Source organism: Papio anubis, chromosome 17, assembly GCF_008728515.1.
Source record: "Papio anubis isolate 15944 chromosome 17, Panubis1.0, whole genome shotgun sequence".
In the NCBI taxonomy this organism is placed as follows: Eukaryota; Metazoa; Chordata; class Mammalia; order Primates; family Cercopithecidae; genus Papio; species Papio anubis.
Window position 1 is genome coordinate 18,937,120 of NC_044992.1, and position 12,819 is coordinate 18,949,938.

The following is a 12,819-nucleotide window of genomic DNA, read 5'->3' on the forward strand; positions in this document are numbered from 1 at the left end:
AAATTCTAGAACATTCCATTACCCCCCACCCTGAAAACCCAGGGCAGTTACCACCCTTCCATCGCTCCTTCCCTCATCCTGTGGCAGCCACTCAAGTACTTTCTGTTTGTCTGAATTCCCCTCTTCTGGACATTTCGTAGAAGTGGAATTATACAATATATGGTCTTCTGCATGTGGCTTCTCTTTTTTTTTTTTTCTTTCTTTTTTGAGACAGGGTCTTGCTCTGTCACCCAGGCCGGAGTGCAGTGCTGCAATCTCAGCTCACTGCAAACTCTGCGATCCTCCCACCTCAGCCTCCCAAGTAGCTGGGACCAAGATGTACACCACCATACCTGGTTTGTATTTTTGGTAGACAGGATTTTGCCATGTTGGCCAGGCTGGTTTCAAACTTCTGGGCTCAAGTCATCTGCCTGCTTCAGCCTCCCGAAGTGCTGGGATTGTAGGCGTGAGCTATGGTGTCCAGCCTGTGTGGCTTCTTTTGTTCAACATAAGGTTTTCAGGGTTCATCCATGTATCGGTACGTTATTCCTTTTTACTGATGGATAGTATTTCACTGTGTGGATGTACATTTTATATTTATCCATTCATCAGCTGATGGCCATTGGTTTTTTTGTCTGCTTTATGGCTACTGTGAAGAGTGCTATTGTGAACATTTGTCTGCAAGTTTTTGTTTGAACTTCTGTTTTCAATTCTTTTGGATATATACCAGGGACTGGAGTTACTGGGTCATAATAGTAAAGGTGTGTAACTTTTTGAGGGACTCCCCAAACTGTTTTTCACAGTGGCTGTACTTTTTCACATTTACATAAGCAATGTATGAGGGTTCCAGCGTCACCACATCCTCACCAGTACTTGTTAATATCTGTCCTTTTGGCTGGAGCCATCCCAGTTGACGTGGAGTGGTATTTCCCAGTGGCTTTGATTTGCAGAATACCTAATGATTGATTTGTCTAATATGGAGCTTCTTTTCACGTGCTTGTTGGCCACTTGTATTGTATAGTCTATTTGGAGTAATATCTATTCAGATCCTTTGCCCACTTTTCAGTTGGGTTATTTGTCTTTTTGTTATTGAGTTTTAAGAGATCTTTACACATTATAGATAGTAGACCCTTATCATATATAGGATTTGCAAATGATTTCTCCCATTCTGTGGGTTATCTTTTCATTTTCATTTTTTTAAAACTTATTTTAGGTTCAGGGGTACATGTGAAGGTTTATCACATAGGTAAACTTATGTCACAGGGGTTTGTTATACAGATTATTTCATCACCCAGGAATTAAGCCCAGTACCCAATAGTTATCTTTTCTGTTCCTCTCCCTCCTCCAAACCTCTACCCTCTAGTGTCTGTTTCCTTCTTTGTGTTTATGAGTTCTCATCATTTAGCTCTCAGTAATAAGTGAGAACATGCAGTATTCGCCTGCAGTAGCTGGCGGCTGAGGATAATGGCCTCCAGCTCCATCCGTGTCCGTACAAAGGACATGTTCTTTTTTATGGCTGCATATCCTTTCATTTTCTTGATAGTATCTTTTGAAGCAAAAGATTTTTAATTTTTGTGAAGTCCACTTTATCTAGTTTGTCTTTGCTTACTTCTGCTTTTGATGTCATCTCTAAGAAAATAGTGTCTAATATAGTCATGAAGTTTTATAGCTATGTTTTCTTCCAAGAGTTGTAAAGTTTTAGCTCTTGTACTTTGAGGTGATTTTTGTATATAGTATGAGGTAGGAGTCTAACTTTGTTCTTTTGTATGTGGATATCCAGTTATTCCAGCATAATTTGTTGGAAAGACTGTCTCCCATTGGATTGTCCTAGCATCCTTGTTGAAAATCAACTGACCATAAATTTATGGGTTCACTTCTGGACTGTCAATTCTATTCCATTGGTCTATATGACTGTCTTATGTGAACATGGGATGTCTGTTTATTTACTTGATTTCTTTAGTTTTTTCAATGACATTTTGTAGTTTTCAGTGTGTAGATCTTCCACTTACTTATTCATACATATTTATAAATATTTTATAATTAAACATATTTATAAATATTTTATAAACATATAAATATTTTATTCTTTTTGATGATATTATAAATGGAATTGGTTTCTGAGTATATTTGGATTATTCATTGCAAGTGTGTAGCAATACAATGGATTGATTTTTGTAACATCTTGTGTTCTGCAGCCTTTCTGAACTCCTTTATTAGCCCTAAGAGCTTTTTTTGTTGTAAATTCCTTATGATTTTATACCTACAAGAGCATGTCATCTGTGATTAGAATTAATTTTACTTTCTTACCAATCTGGATGCGTTTTCTTTCTTTTTCTTGCCTAATTGTCCAGACTAAAGCCTCTGGTATAATGTGGACGAGAAGTGGTGAGAGCAGAGACACGCTTGTCTAGTTTCTGATCTTAGGAGAAAGCTATCAGATTTTCACACTAAGTACAATGTTAGTTGTGAGTGTTTTGAACTTGCCCTTTATCAAGTTGAGGAAGTTCCCTTTTATGTTTAGTTATTCAGTGTTTATATTATGAAAATCTGTTGGATTTTGTCTAATGCTTTTTCTGCATCTATTGAGAAGATCATATGGTTTTGTCCTTTATTCTATTATATGGCAAATTACATTGATTTTGACCAACTTTGAATTTCTGGAATAAATTCCATTTGGTCATGGTATATAATCCTTTATGTATGTTTTTAGGTTTAGTTTGCTAGTATTTTGTTGAGGATTTTCCTATATCTTATCTATATTGTATCTATTATCACTTTTAATGGCTGCATAAGGCTTAATTATGTGGATATACCATAATCTAACCAATTAGACTTTAAGTTATTTCTTTTCTTGCCATTGTTGTTGTCATAATCAAGGATAAGCTCATCACTCCTGCTCAGATAGCTTTGTATTCATTCATGAGTATTTTTGTAGGATACATTCCTACAAATGGAATAATGGAACCAAAGGTTATGCACACACGTTTGTCTCATCTTGTCATTGACATTTTCAAGTTGTTTATAGTGGGTTTTTTTTTTTCAGAAGTTTTCAATTTTCAAGTAAGTCACATCTGTTTTTTCTTTATGTATTCTGCCTTTGCCTGTAGGCTCAGAGAGGCCTCTCCTACCGTATTCAGGATAATCTCCTATATTTTCTTTCTTTTTTCTTTTTTAATTTTTCGAGACAAGATTTCACTATGTTGCCCAGGTTGAAGTGTGGTCTTTTTTCTTTTTTAGTTTTTCGAGACAGGGTCTCACTATGTTGTCCGGGCTGGAGTGCAGTGGCTATTTGCAAGCACAATCATAGTGTGCTACAGCCTTGATCTCCTGGGCTCAAGCAATCCTCACTCCTCAGCCTCCCAAGTAGCTGAGATTACAAGCTCACCAGCTATTGTGCTCAGCTAAAACAATCCATTCTTTATCCTAGATTAGTTATGCCGTCTTCCTCATAATCTAAATTCTTATTTCTGGGCTTTGCCATGATCCAGTGCTCTTCTTTGTATTCCTGAACCATGCCATTGTAACTTTTTACTTTTCTGATCTATTTTACTATCTGGTAGTACAAATGGTGTGTGTGTGTGTGTGTGTGTGTGTGTGTGTGTATATATGGAATTTTCTTCTTTAGAGAAGAATCAAGTTATTTCATAGCTTCTATAGAGAATAATCAATTATTCTACCAGATGAATTTTAGGATAATTTTATAAATAATTTTCATCATATTTCTAATCTGATTAGAATTTTTTTTGGAATTACATCACATTTATAAAATTGTTTACAGAGAATGAATATCCATTGGGAGAGCATGGTATGCTTTTCATCCAGTCTTCTTTTTTGTCATTCAGAAAAGCATGAATTTTGGGGGGCGACTGTAACTTTCTTACCAGGTCTATTTATGGATAGTTACTATTGTAAGTAGGATTTTTTAAAACATGTGATAACTTATTTAGGTATATTATTTTATTATACAGGTTAATAATATTTATTTTAGAAAATTTAGAAGCTACAATGTGAATTTAAAAAGTAAATGACCCTCAGTCTGAGAGATAAGCACTGTTAACATTTTGTGTGTATCTTTCTATTGATAGATTTACAGTGTAATGAGGGAAGTAAGACATGATCACATGAAAGGCTTAATAATCCAAGACGCTGTTGAGTGACTAGCTTGTACTTTTTTTCTGCCTAGCTTTTTTTCTCCTTTTGGAAACTGCTTTTCCCATAACTAGTGGAGCTGCCAATCATCCAGGTCCCTCTCCACTGCGAATGGGTTGGACAGTGTATCACCTCAGGCTCTTTTCTGGGAGAGACTCTCTAATCTGGAATCTCAAATGCTAAAGACCTCTAGTCCTGCAGTGCTGCCGGGCAAGGCCTTCCTATCCTCAGAGCACCCCTGTTTGAATCATACTAGTTTAGAAGAGTGAAGTTACATGTGATTCAAAACCATTCCTGATGACATCATTGGACCTCAAGGTCTAGCTGGCTTAAAGCCAGCCTGAATTCATCCTAGACTTTCCTAAATCAGTAAAGCCAACAAACTCACTATTTTGCTTAAGCAAACTTGAGTTAGGTGTCTGTCATTTGCAGAGTCCCTACCACTACCACCTCCTGTGTCTGTGCCATGGTGCCACATGGGGAGTCACCGAGATGAGTTAGGACCCTGTATGCCCCTTGCCCCCCAGGAGGATGGGTGTTCCTCAGTGAAAGCAGGTTCAGTGCATTGTGCCTGTTGTCTCCTTCAAGGCAAAGCGGGATGGCCATGAGAGGCAGCAGCCTTGGCCAAGTGGGGCATGGGGCTGCCGTGCCAGGCCAGGCTGGCTCTGAACTGTTCTTTACTGCACTCTGTCCATTAGAATGACAGAGTCTGAGTCTGGAGTTAGAATTATAGTGAACATGGGGGATTCTGTGTCACAGAGGCTCTGCAAACCCATGCCACCTGCTATATAAGAGCTCTCTGCCATGCAAGAGCAGACTGGCTGCCTTCCACACCTATTATCCAGTAAAATAGCAGTAAAAATGCAGCTTGTGGCAATGACTAAGCTTAGCCCAGGCCTGCTGATGGAGTTCTTGGTGCCTGTGGATATAACACATGTTGCTCGTTTACCTTCAGAACATTTTTTCGGTGTTTTCTGGGCAGTGTATTTGCTCCCCGTTGCAGTAGGTCATTGTCACTGGGGCTGACTCTAGGCCGTCCATAGTAGCAGGGAGCGTAGACCCCAGGTTTTGTGAGGATGCCCATATCATTTTGGAGCTCCCTGAATTCAAAATTAAGTATGAAAAGATTTATTTGGAATGAAAAAAATTACAACAAATTATTGAAGCCTAGGAGTTTCAGATGCCTACTTCTGAGATCCCTTTAGTTGGCTCACCAGAAGCCCCTGCTGTGATATGCTTCCTGGTCACAGCCCGACTTCCCCTTCCCACCTAGAACTCACAGTACTCACAGGGTCATGGCAAGGTGGTGGGGCATGGCTGAAGCTTCAGGGTAAATGCATTTGTGGAGAGCAGACTGAGTTTTTGTTTTTGTTTTTAAATCTGTTCAATGTCTCAGGGAGCAATCAGCAAAAAGCTAGCCAGCCTACATCTTGAAACCCTTACATTTTGGAGAGGTACAAATTAAGCATTGAGGACCAAGTAGGATGGAAATATGATTTTGCACTTTGTGCATGTGTGCGTGTAAGAAAGAGAAGAGAGAGAGATTGTGAGAGGCAGGAGAGAGAGGGGGAGAGGCCATCAGAACTTGGGGAGAGCAGAGCCCGCCTGCTTCCTGAGTGAAGCGTTGCTCAAGCACTCTCTGCCCAGCCCCCTCTGAGTGTGGTTTTCCTCCCAGGCCAGCACCAAACTCAGAATAGAGTGGCTGACTTGCTGATTGAGGTCGGCAGCTCCCGAGAAGCAGGAGAAGCAGAGTTTTGCAGTAAGTACATGGTTGGTTATTATTTAAGACAGAGATGGAAAATCTTAGGATAGCTGGGGAAGAGGTGCTTCTGCTTTAGGTACAATGTCTTACAGACCCAGTGGATCTTGGTGTGACTAAGGCAGTATGAATACATTCTCCCGTGGTGCATGGACTGGATAAGTTAATGACACATGCATGATTTTGGGGGGGCTGAAAAAGGATTTGAAACCCATCTTCTGATGTCTTGAAATAAAATGGTCTTCTCGCTGCTTGTCACCTGTTTCATCTTGCAAGGAAAGGATGATTAATGCCGACTTCAAGTAAATATATGAAGTTCTTTAGAAAAGAAGCGCTGTGAGTACTAATTAGTAGCAGGGTGTAGATTATTTTCCCATACAGGGTGAATAGGGCTGCTTCTGTGCATTCTTTTTGCCAAGTGTGGGATGTCTAAGGTCCTGTGAAGAGAACCACCCACTTAACTAGTGCTTAGCCCCTGGAACGTTCTCGAGTCATCTCCCCTTGGAGATCAGCACTGTAGTGTGCCCTGTCATCTGGCAGAGGGTCTGATAATGTCCCAGTGCTCAACATCTGGGCAATACATGCATCGTGTTAGGGTCTGAAATGAGATGCTTGTGAAGCCCAGATGGCAGAATTTCAAGCAATAATATGATAAAGTTGGCGGCTTTTCTGAGAAGTTATTTATTATATGGTTGCTTGAGACCGTTTTCCTCCATACCCCCTCACAGGGCTGAAGATACCTTAAAATCTCTCTTACCCACTCTGTTTCTAGAAATTAAGTTTTTGCTTTTTATTTCCTTGTCCCACTGACTCTAATTTCCTATTGGAATAAAATGTTTAGCTTAGCGGTGCAGGAGGTCCACACTAAGTTTTCTTGGGAAATGTGGCTTCTGCCCCTTCTCGATAGAATGCGAAGGTGCTGCTCCTGCTGCAGAACTCACTGGTGTGGCTGCTTCTGCTCCTTTACAGCTCAGCTCCATGGACTCTGTGTCTCTGTGGTTCTGTTTTACAGTAGCCGTGTTTCACTTCCTTTCACCTTTCCTTTACCAAGTGAGTTAACATGCAAGGCTGTCCAAACGGAGGAGCCCCCAAGGCAGGAGAGGGGGTGCAAAATAAGCAATACTAAACTCATTTGAAAACGTGAAATTGAAATAAACCACCACTTGTGAAGTATCATTCCTCATTCCAATTTTATTTTTCCAATGTGTTAACTTTTTTTTTTTTTTAGACGGAGCCTCGCTGTTGTCACCCAGGCTGGAGTGTGGTGGCTTGATCTTGGCTTACTGCAACCTCTGCCTCCTGAGTTCAAGTGATTCTCCTGTCATAGCCTCCCGAATAGCTGGGACTACAGGCGCATGCCACCATGCCCAGCTAATTTTTGTATTTTTAGTAGAGACAGGGTTTCACCACATTGTCCAGGCTGGTCTCGAACTTCTGACCTCAGGTGATCCACCTGCCTTGGCCTCCCAAAGTGCTGGGATTACAGGTGTAATCCCAGAGGTCAGAGAGATGGGTGGACAGGTAGGTGAGTGGTGCAGCCAGGATGGGGATGCAAGTGTCTCTCAATCCAGAGCTCGTGCTCTGATATGGCATTTCAGTAAATTCAGAAATTGGAGAAAATAGTAACTTAATCCCACACCCTAAACCAACTGTTAAAATTTCTGTATTTCTTGCTGGGTGTGGTGGCTCGCACCTGAAATCCCAGCTACTCAGGAGGAGAAGAAGGAGGATTGCTTGAGACCAGGAGTTCGAGACCAGCCTGGGAAACATAGCAAGGCCACTGTCTCCAAAATAAAAAGAAAAAAAAAATTAGCCAGGGCTGGGCACGGTAGGTCATGCCTGTAATCCCAGCACTTTGGGAGGCTGAAGCAGGTAGATTGCTTGAGCTCAGGAGTTCAAGACCAGCCTGGGCAACATAATGATAGCTCATCTCTACAGAAAAATCAAAACACAAGCTGGGTGTGGTGATATGCACCTGTAGCGCCAGCTACTCAAGAGGCTGATGTAAGAGGATCGCTTGAAATCAGGAGGTTGAGGCTGCAGTGAGCTGTGATCATGCCACTGCATTTCACCTTGGCCAACAGAGCAAGACCCTGTCTCAAAAAAATAAAAATTAAAATAAGAAAATAAATAATTAGCCAGCTGTGGTGTTGCATGCCTGTAGTCCCAGATACTCCAGAGGATCACTCGTGCCTAGGAATTCGAGGTTACAATGAACTATGATCTCACCACTGCATTTCACTCTGAGTGACGGAGTGTGATCCTGTCTCTAAAAAAATTATATATTTCTTTCTACCTGTACAACTAGATATTATAGCATAAGGCTTTAAAAATGTTATATAGTTTCACAATTATTACTCTATTATTCTTTTGAGACAGAATCTCTCTCTGTCGCCCAGGTTGGAGTGCAGTACCGCGATCTCAGCTCACTGTGACTTCCACCTCCCAGCCTCAAGCTACCCTCCCACCTCAGCCTTCCAGGTAGCTGGGATTACAGGCGTGTGCCACCATGCCCAGCTAATTTTTGTATTTTTGGTAGAGATGGAGTTTCACTATGGTTCCCAGGCTGGTCTTGAGCTCCTGAGTTGAAGCGGTCTGCCTGCCTTGGCCTCCTAAAGTCCTGGGATTACAGGGATGAGCCACTGCACCCAGCCTAGTTTGACAATTATTTAATAGCATAAAATATTTTATTAAGTGATTGGTCCATAAATTATTTAACTCTTCCCTGTTTTTTAAAATTAGGTTGCTTTTCTTTTTTTTTTGTTTTTGTTTTTTGCTGTTATAAGTAGTAGATTAGTAACTGTCTTTGTCCATGGAACTTTCCTTATGTTTTTGGATTGTATCTGTAGGGTAGAGTTTCAGATGTGAGATTACTGGGTAAAAGGGCATAACCATTTTAATGGTGCTTGGTATATGTTGCTAAATTACTTTCTATCAACACAGTGTGTTGGAGCATTCATTCAATTTCATCCATTCCACCAGCCAACAGCATCATGGGGAAAAAAGAGTAAGAAAAACAGAACCGAACCTCTTTATGGTATTTTGCATTTCTTTTAATACAACTAGGCTGAACATTTTTTACGTGCTTGTTTATAAGTTGTACTTTCTCTTTTGATCATTTTATAGGATCATAATGCTGGCTTTTTGGGGCCGATTTATATGGGTAAGATTTATTTGCCATATTTTTGTCAGTTATTTTCCCCAGTCTATTGTTTACCTTTTTAAAATGAGTTTTTAAAACACATGCAGTCATTTAACATTTTATATAGTCAAATTGGTTCTTTTTTTTGGTAAGTCTTCTATATTAGAGATCTAATTTCTCTGTTTTTAAGTCGTTTATTTTCTTCTAGTATTTTCTTTCATGGATGATGTGAAAGTAAAGTTAAACTGACTTTAAAAAATGCTAACCAGTTTTTCCAGCATCATTTATGAGCCACCCTTATGTTTTCTAATATTTTATGATTTTTTCTTTATATATCTCCAGCTTTTCTGTTATATGATTTTTCTGGATTATTTGATTATTTACAGGAGCAATCTATTTCTACGCCATTATCACACTGTGATAACTTTTGTTGCTTTTTTTTTTTTTGAGATGGAATTTTGCTATGTGGCCCAGGCTGAAGTACAGTGGTGCAATCTTGTCTCACCACAACCTCTGCCTCCCGGGTTCAAGTGATTCTCCTGCCTCAGCCTCTTGAGTAGCTGGGATTACAGGTGCCCGCCACCACGCCTGGCTAAGTTTTGTATTTTTAGTAGAGATGGGGTTTTGCCATGTTGTCCAGGCTGGTCTCGGGCTCCTGACCTCAGGTGATCCACCCGTCTCAGCCTCCCAAAGTGCTGGGATTACAAGCATGAGCCACCGCACCCAGCCTGTTGCTTTTATGATATGGAGAGAAAATGAGTTGTGTGGAGTAGTACTGAGTGAACATAGGATTCTGGTTAAGCCCATGGGCACTGGAGGCAGATGGCTCAGCCTTAACTTATCTGTCCCTCAGTCTTATTATCTGTAAAATGGGGATAAAATTAATAATAGTATCTATTCCATAGGGTTGTTGGAGTGAGGAAATAAAAGCTAAATTAAAACACACACACCGAAAAAGTATTGGTGCAGGTAGATGTGTAGAGAGACTATCTGAGGCATATAGAGATGACTTTATATACATGAGTATGGATTATATTACATATATACGTAAAAATACATTCGTATTTTTATAGAGTCAAACATGTCATTCTTTCCCTCTATGGCTTAAGACAACCTTTCACGTAATCTTGGGAGACAGGAAAGGTTGTGTTAGCCACAGAGGGAAAGAATGACACGTTTGAGTCGCCGTATGCTAAAAACTTGGTACACTGAAAGACAGGTATGTGGCCGAGAGAAATACATGCAGCCCACATACCACAAAGAGTACTACTCATAATAAATGATTCCAGCAATCAACTAGAAAAAACACACCAGAGAAAAATGGGCAAAGGTTATAAAAAAACAATTCCTAGAAGAAGGAATATAGAAGGCCAATAAACATACAATGTTCAACCTCAATAATAGTCATAGAAATGCAAATCCAAATACTCATGAAATGTCATTTCCCATGCAACATATTGGCAAAAATGGAAAATATGAATAATATTGCAGTGTGGAGAGAACATAGGAAGATAGGCACTGGCAGTCATCACTAATGGGAACAAAAATTAGTAAAGCTTTTTTGTATGGCAAATTTATAAAATCTATCAAAAGGTAAAATATGCTTACCTTTGATTTGTCTTAGAAAAGCACTGTACATGTTTTTAAGTAAACATAAACAATATAAACATATTTATGTTAAAAATATAAGCTATATATTTTTATTTGTATGTACATAAAAATTCATTTAATAAAAAGCAATGGATGTGTGATATCAAACTGTTGTTTCCTGTGTCACCTCTGGAGAGGGAAGTAGAATTAGGGCAAGGTTGCTTTTTCCTCTTGCTAGATATCCTCCTGTGTTTGAATATTTCATGAGTCTGAATTTGTGTATTTGTATAAAGTAAACAAACAGACAATTTTCCAGACCCACAGGCAAGAAGAATCTTGGGAACAGGATGCTAGCTGTAGAAGCTCAAGGTTGGGAAAGCGAGTGACAGATTTTGGGAAGAATAAGCATTTGGTGGCAGTGTTTAAAGATGCTTTAAAGGTCTTAACTTATGTTTTAGAAAAGGAAGCCACCCAAGAGGCATGGAGGAAAAGCTGCTTTATTGATGGGTGCTGACCTCTTCCATCTCCTGTCCCTGTTTTCAGGCTTTGTGCAGTTGCGTTCCCACACACGGCTCGTAGACGCCCCCCGAGGCACTGTTCTCCTCATTTTCTTTTCCATCCTGTGTTCCTTATCTCTGGTTTATTGATTTATTATTTTTGTATTTATTTTTAGAGACAGGGTCTCTTCTGTTACCCAGGCTGGAGTGCAGTGATCAGATAGCTCACTTCTGTCTCAACCTGCTGTGCTCAGGAGGTCTTCCCACATCAGCCTCCTGAGTAGCCTCCTGAGTAGGGACTACAGGTGTGCACCACCATGCCTGGCTTATTTATTTATTTGTAGGTATAGAGGCTTTCTACAGGCTGTTCTTGAACTCCTGGGCTCAAGTGATCCTCCCACCTTGATCTCTCAAAGTGCTGGGATTACAGGCGTGAACCACTGTGTCCAGCCTCTCTAGTTTAAAAAACGGTCATCTGAGGTTCAAAATAAGCTCTTCATCCATTATCCACCCAGCAGACATCCAGCACCCAGTCTGAGCTGGGCAGTGTGCCAGGCCCTCGGGAGATAAGGGTGAGCAAGAGAGAACGTGCCAGTCTCTAGGGACCTACGCATGGGTTGGAGAGGAGGGACAGTAAATACTGATGAATTATATCACTGACTGTGATGGTAGCTGTGAAGCTGCTGTTGGGGGCTGTGGTGGAGAGTCACAGAGGAGGGATCCTTTCCCTGGGTGGTCAGGAGGCGCAAGGAAACTAGGGTCCTCTGAGGAGAGCCTGCGTCACTCCAGTCTCTCCCATTCCATCCCTTTCTCCACACCCCTACCGCCATATCTTCATTCCTTTCACTGGGACCCCTGTTTCCCAGATTTTGGTTCTTTTATGCCTCTTTTCACAGTTGTTGCCATTGTCAACTACCATTACTTATTACAGTTCCTAAAATTGACTTAACATTATTAATGGATCTTGAAAGGACTTAACCGTGAGAAACAATGAAAATGAAATGATGCTAAATTTGCAAGTGAAGATGGTAAGTAATGAAGGCAAAACTCTGAACGTGGTCTGGAAGGCGTGGATGGGGTTGCTTTGATCACAGAGGGATGCTATTTATGTGGGCGAAAGGGAATGTATTAGGATTAGATATTTAGCTGGCAGAGGGGGACTCTCTTGTCAGTGAACTCAGGGAGGACACTGTAGGAAAGAGATCACCGAAAGAGGGAGAGACTGCAGAGCATGTATTTATTTTGTTTGATTACAAGAATGAGATAAGTCAGCAACACATTACAACTCGGGGGATCAGAGGGCCCCTCTGAGACAGACTGCGGGAGCCACACCTGGTTGCTACGGTAACGGGCCTCCTTGTAACGAAAAGATCCACAAGTGCCCACAATAAATGGCTTGGGGCAGAGGAGCAACAAGGGGCCTGCCTTGCTGCCTGCTGGGGAAGGCAGACTCGGGGAGGTTTCGCAGTAGGTAAAGAATGTGATCCTCGGGGGAGGGTCTCGGGTTGTCTTGAGTCTGGGAGCTTGAGAGCCTCTCTGGGTCTCACTGATGAGGTCTGAACATAGGGAAAGGAAGTCCTCCTGGCTTCTCCTGCGCTGCCTGCGAGCCTTTGCTGCATGGAAGGAGCCCCAGGACAAGAAGCGGCACAGCGGCTTTTGTGAGCTGGCTTGGGATGCTGAGAGATTTGGGCATTCCCTTGGCC

At 41.1% G+C, this 12,819-nt stretch overlaps 1 protein-coding gene across 5 annotated transcripts in view; it reads left to right on the forward strand.

The window, feature by feature from the left end:
• SPECC1 (sperm antigen with calponin homology and coiled-coil domains 1) overlaps window positions 1–12,819 on the forward strand; it is a 315,868-nt gene that overhangs the window by 60,349 nt on the left and 242,700 nt on the right. For 2 of the 5 annotated variants that reach the window (XM_017950416.3, XM_017950415.3), the window contains exon 1: window positions 5,277–5,887. The exons of 1 other annotated variant lie outside the window; for it this stretch is intronic. The gene's annotated coding sequence lies outside the window, so the exon portion shown is untranslated. Of the gene's footprint in view, window positions 1–5,271; window positions 5,888–12,819 lie in introns of those variants that run through there. 2 more of the 5 variants (XM_031656992.1, XM_017950417.3) reach the window with 2 other exon arrangements.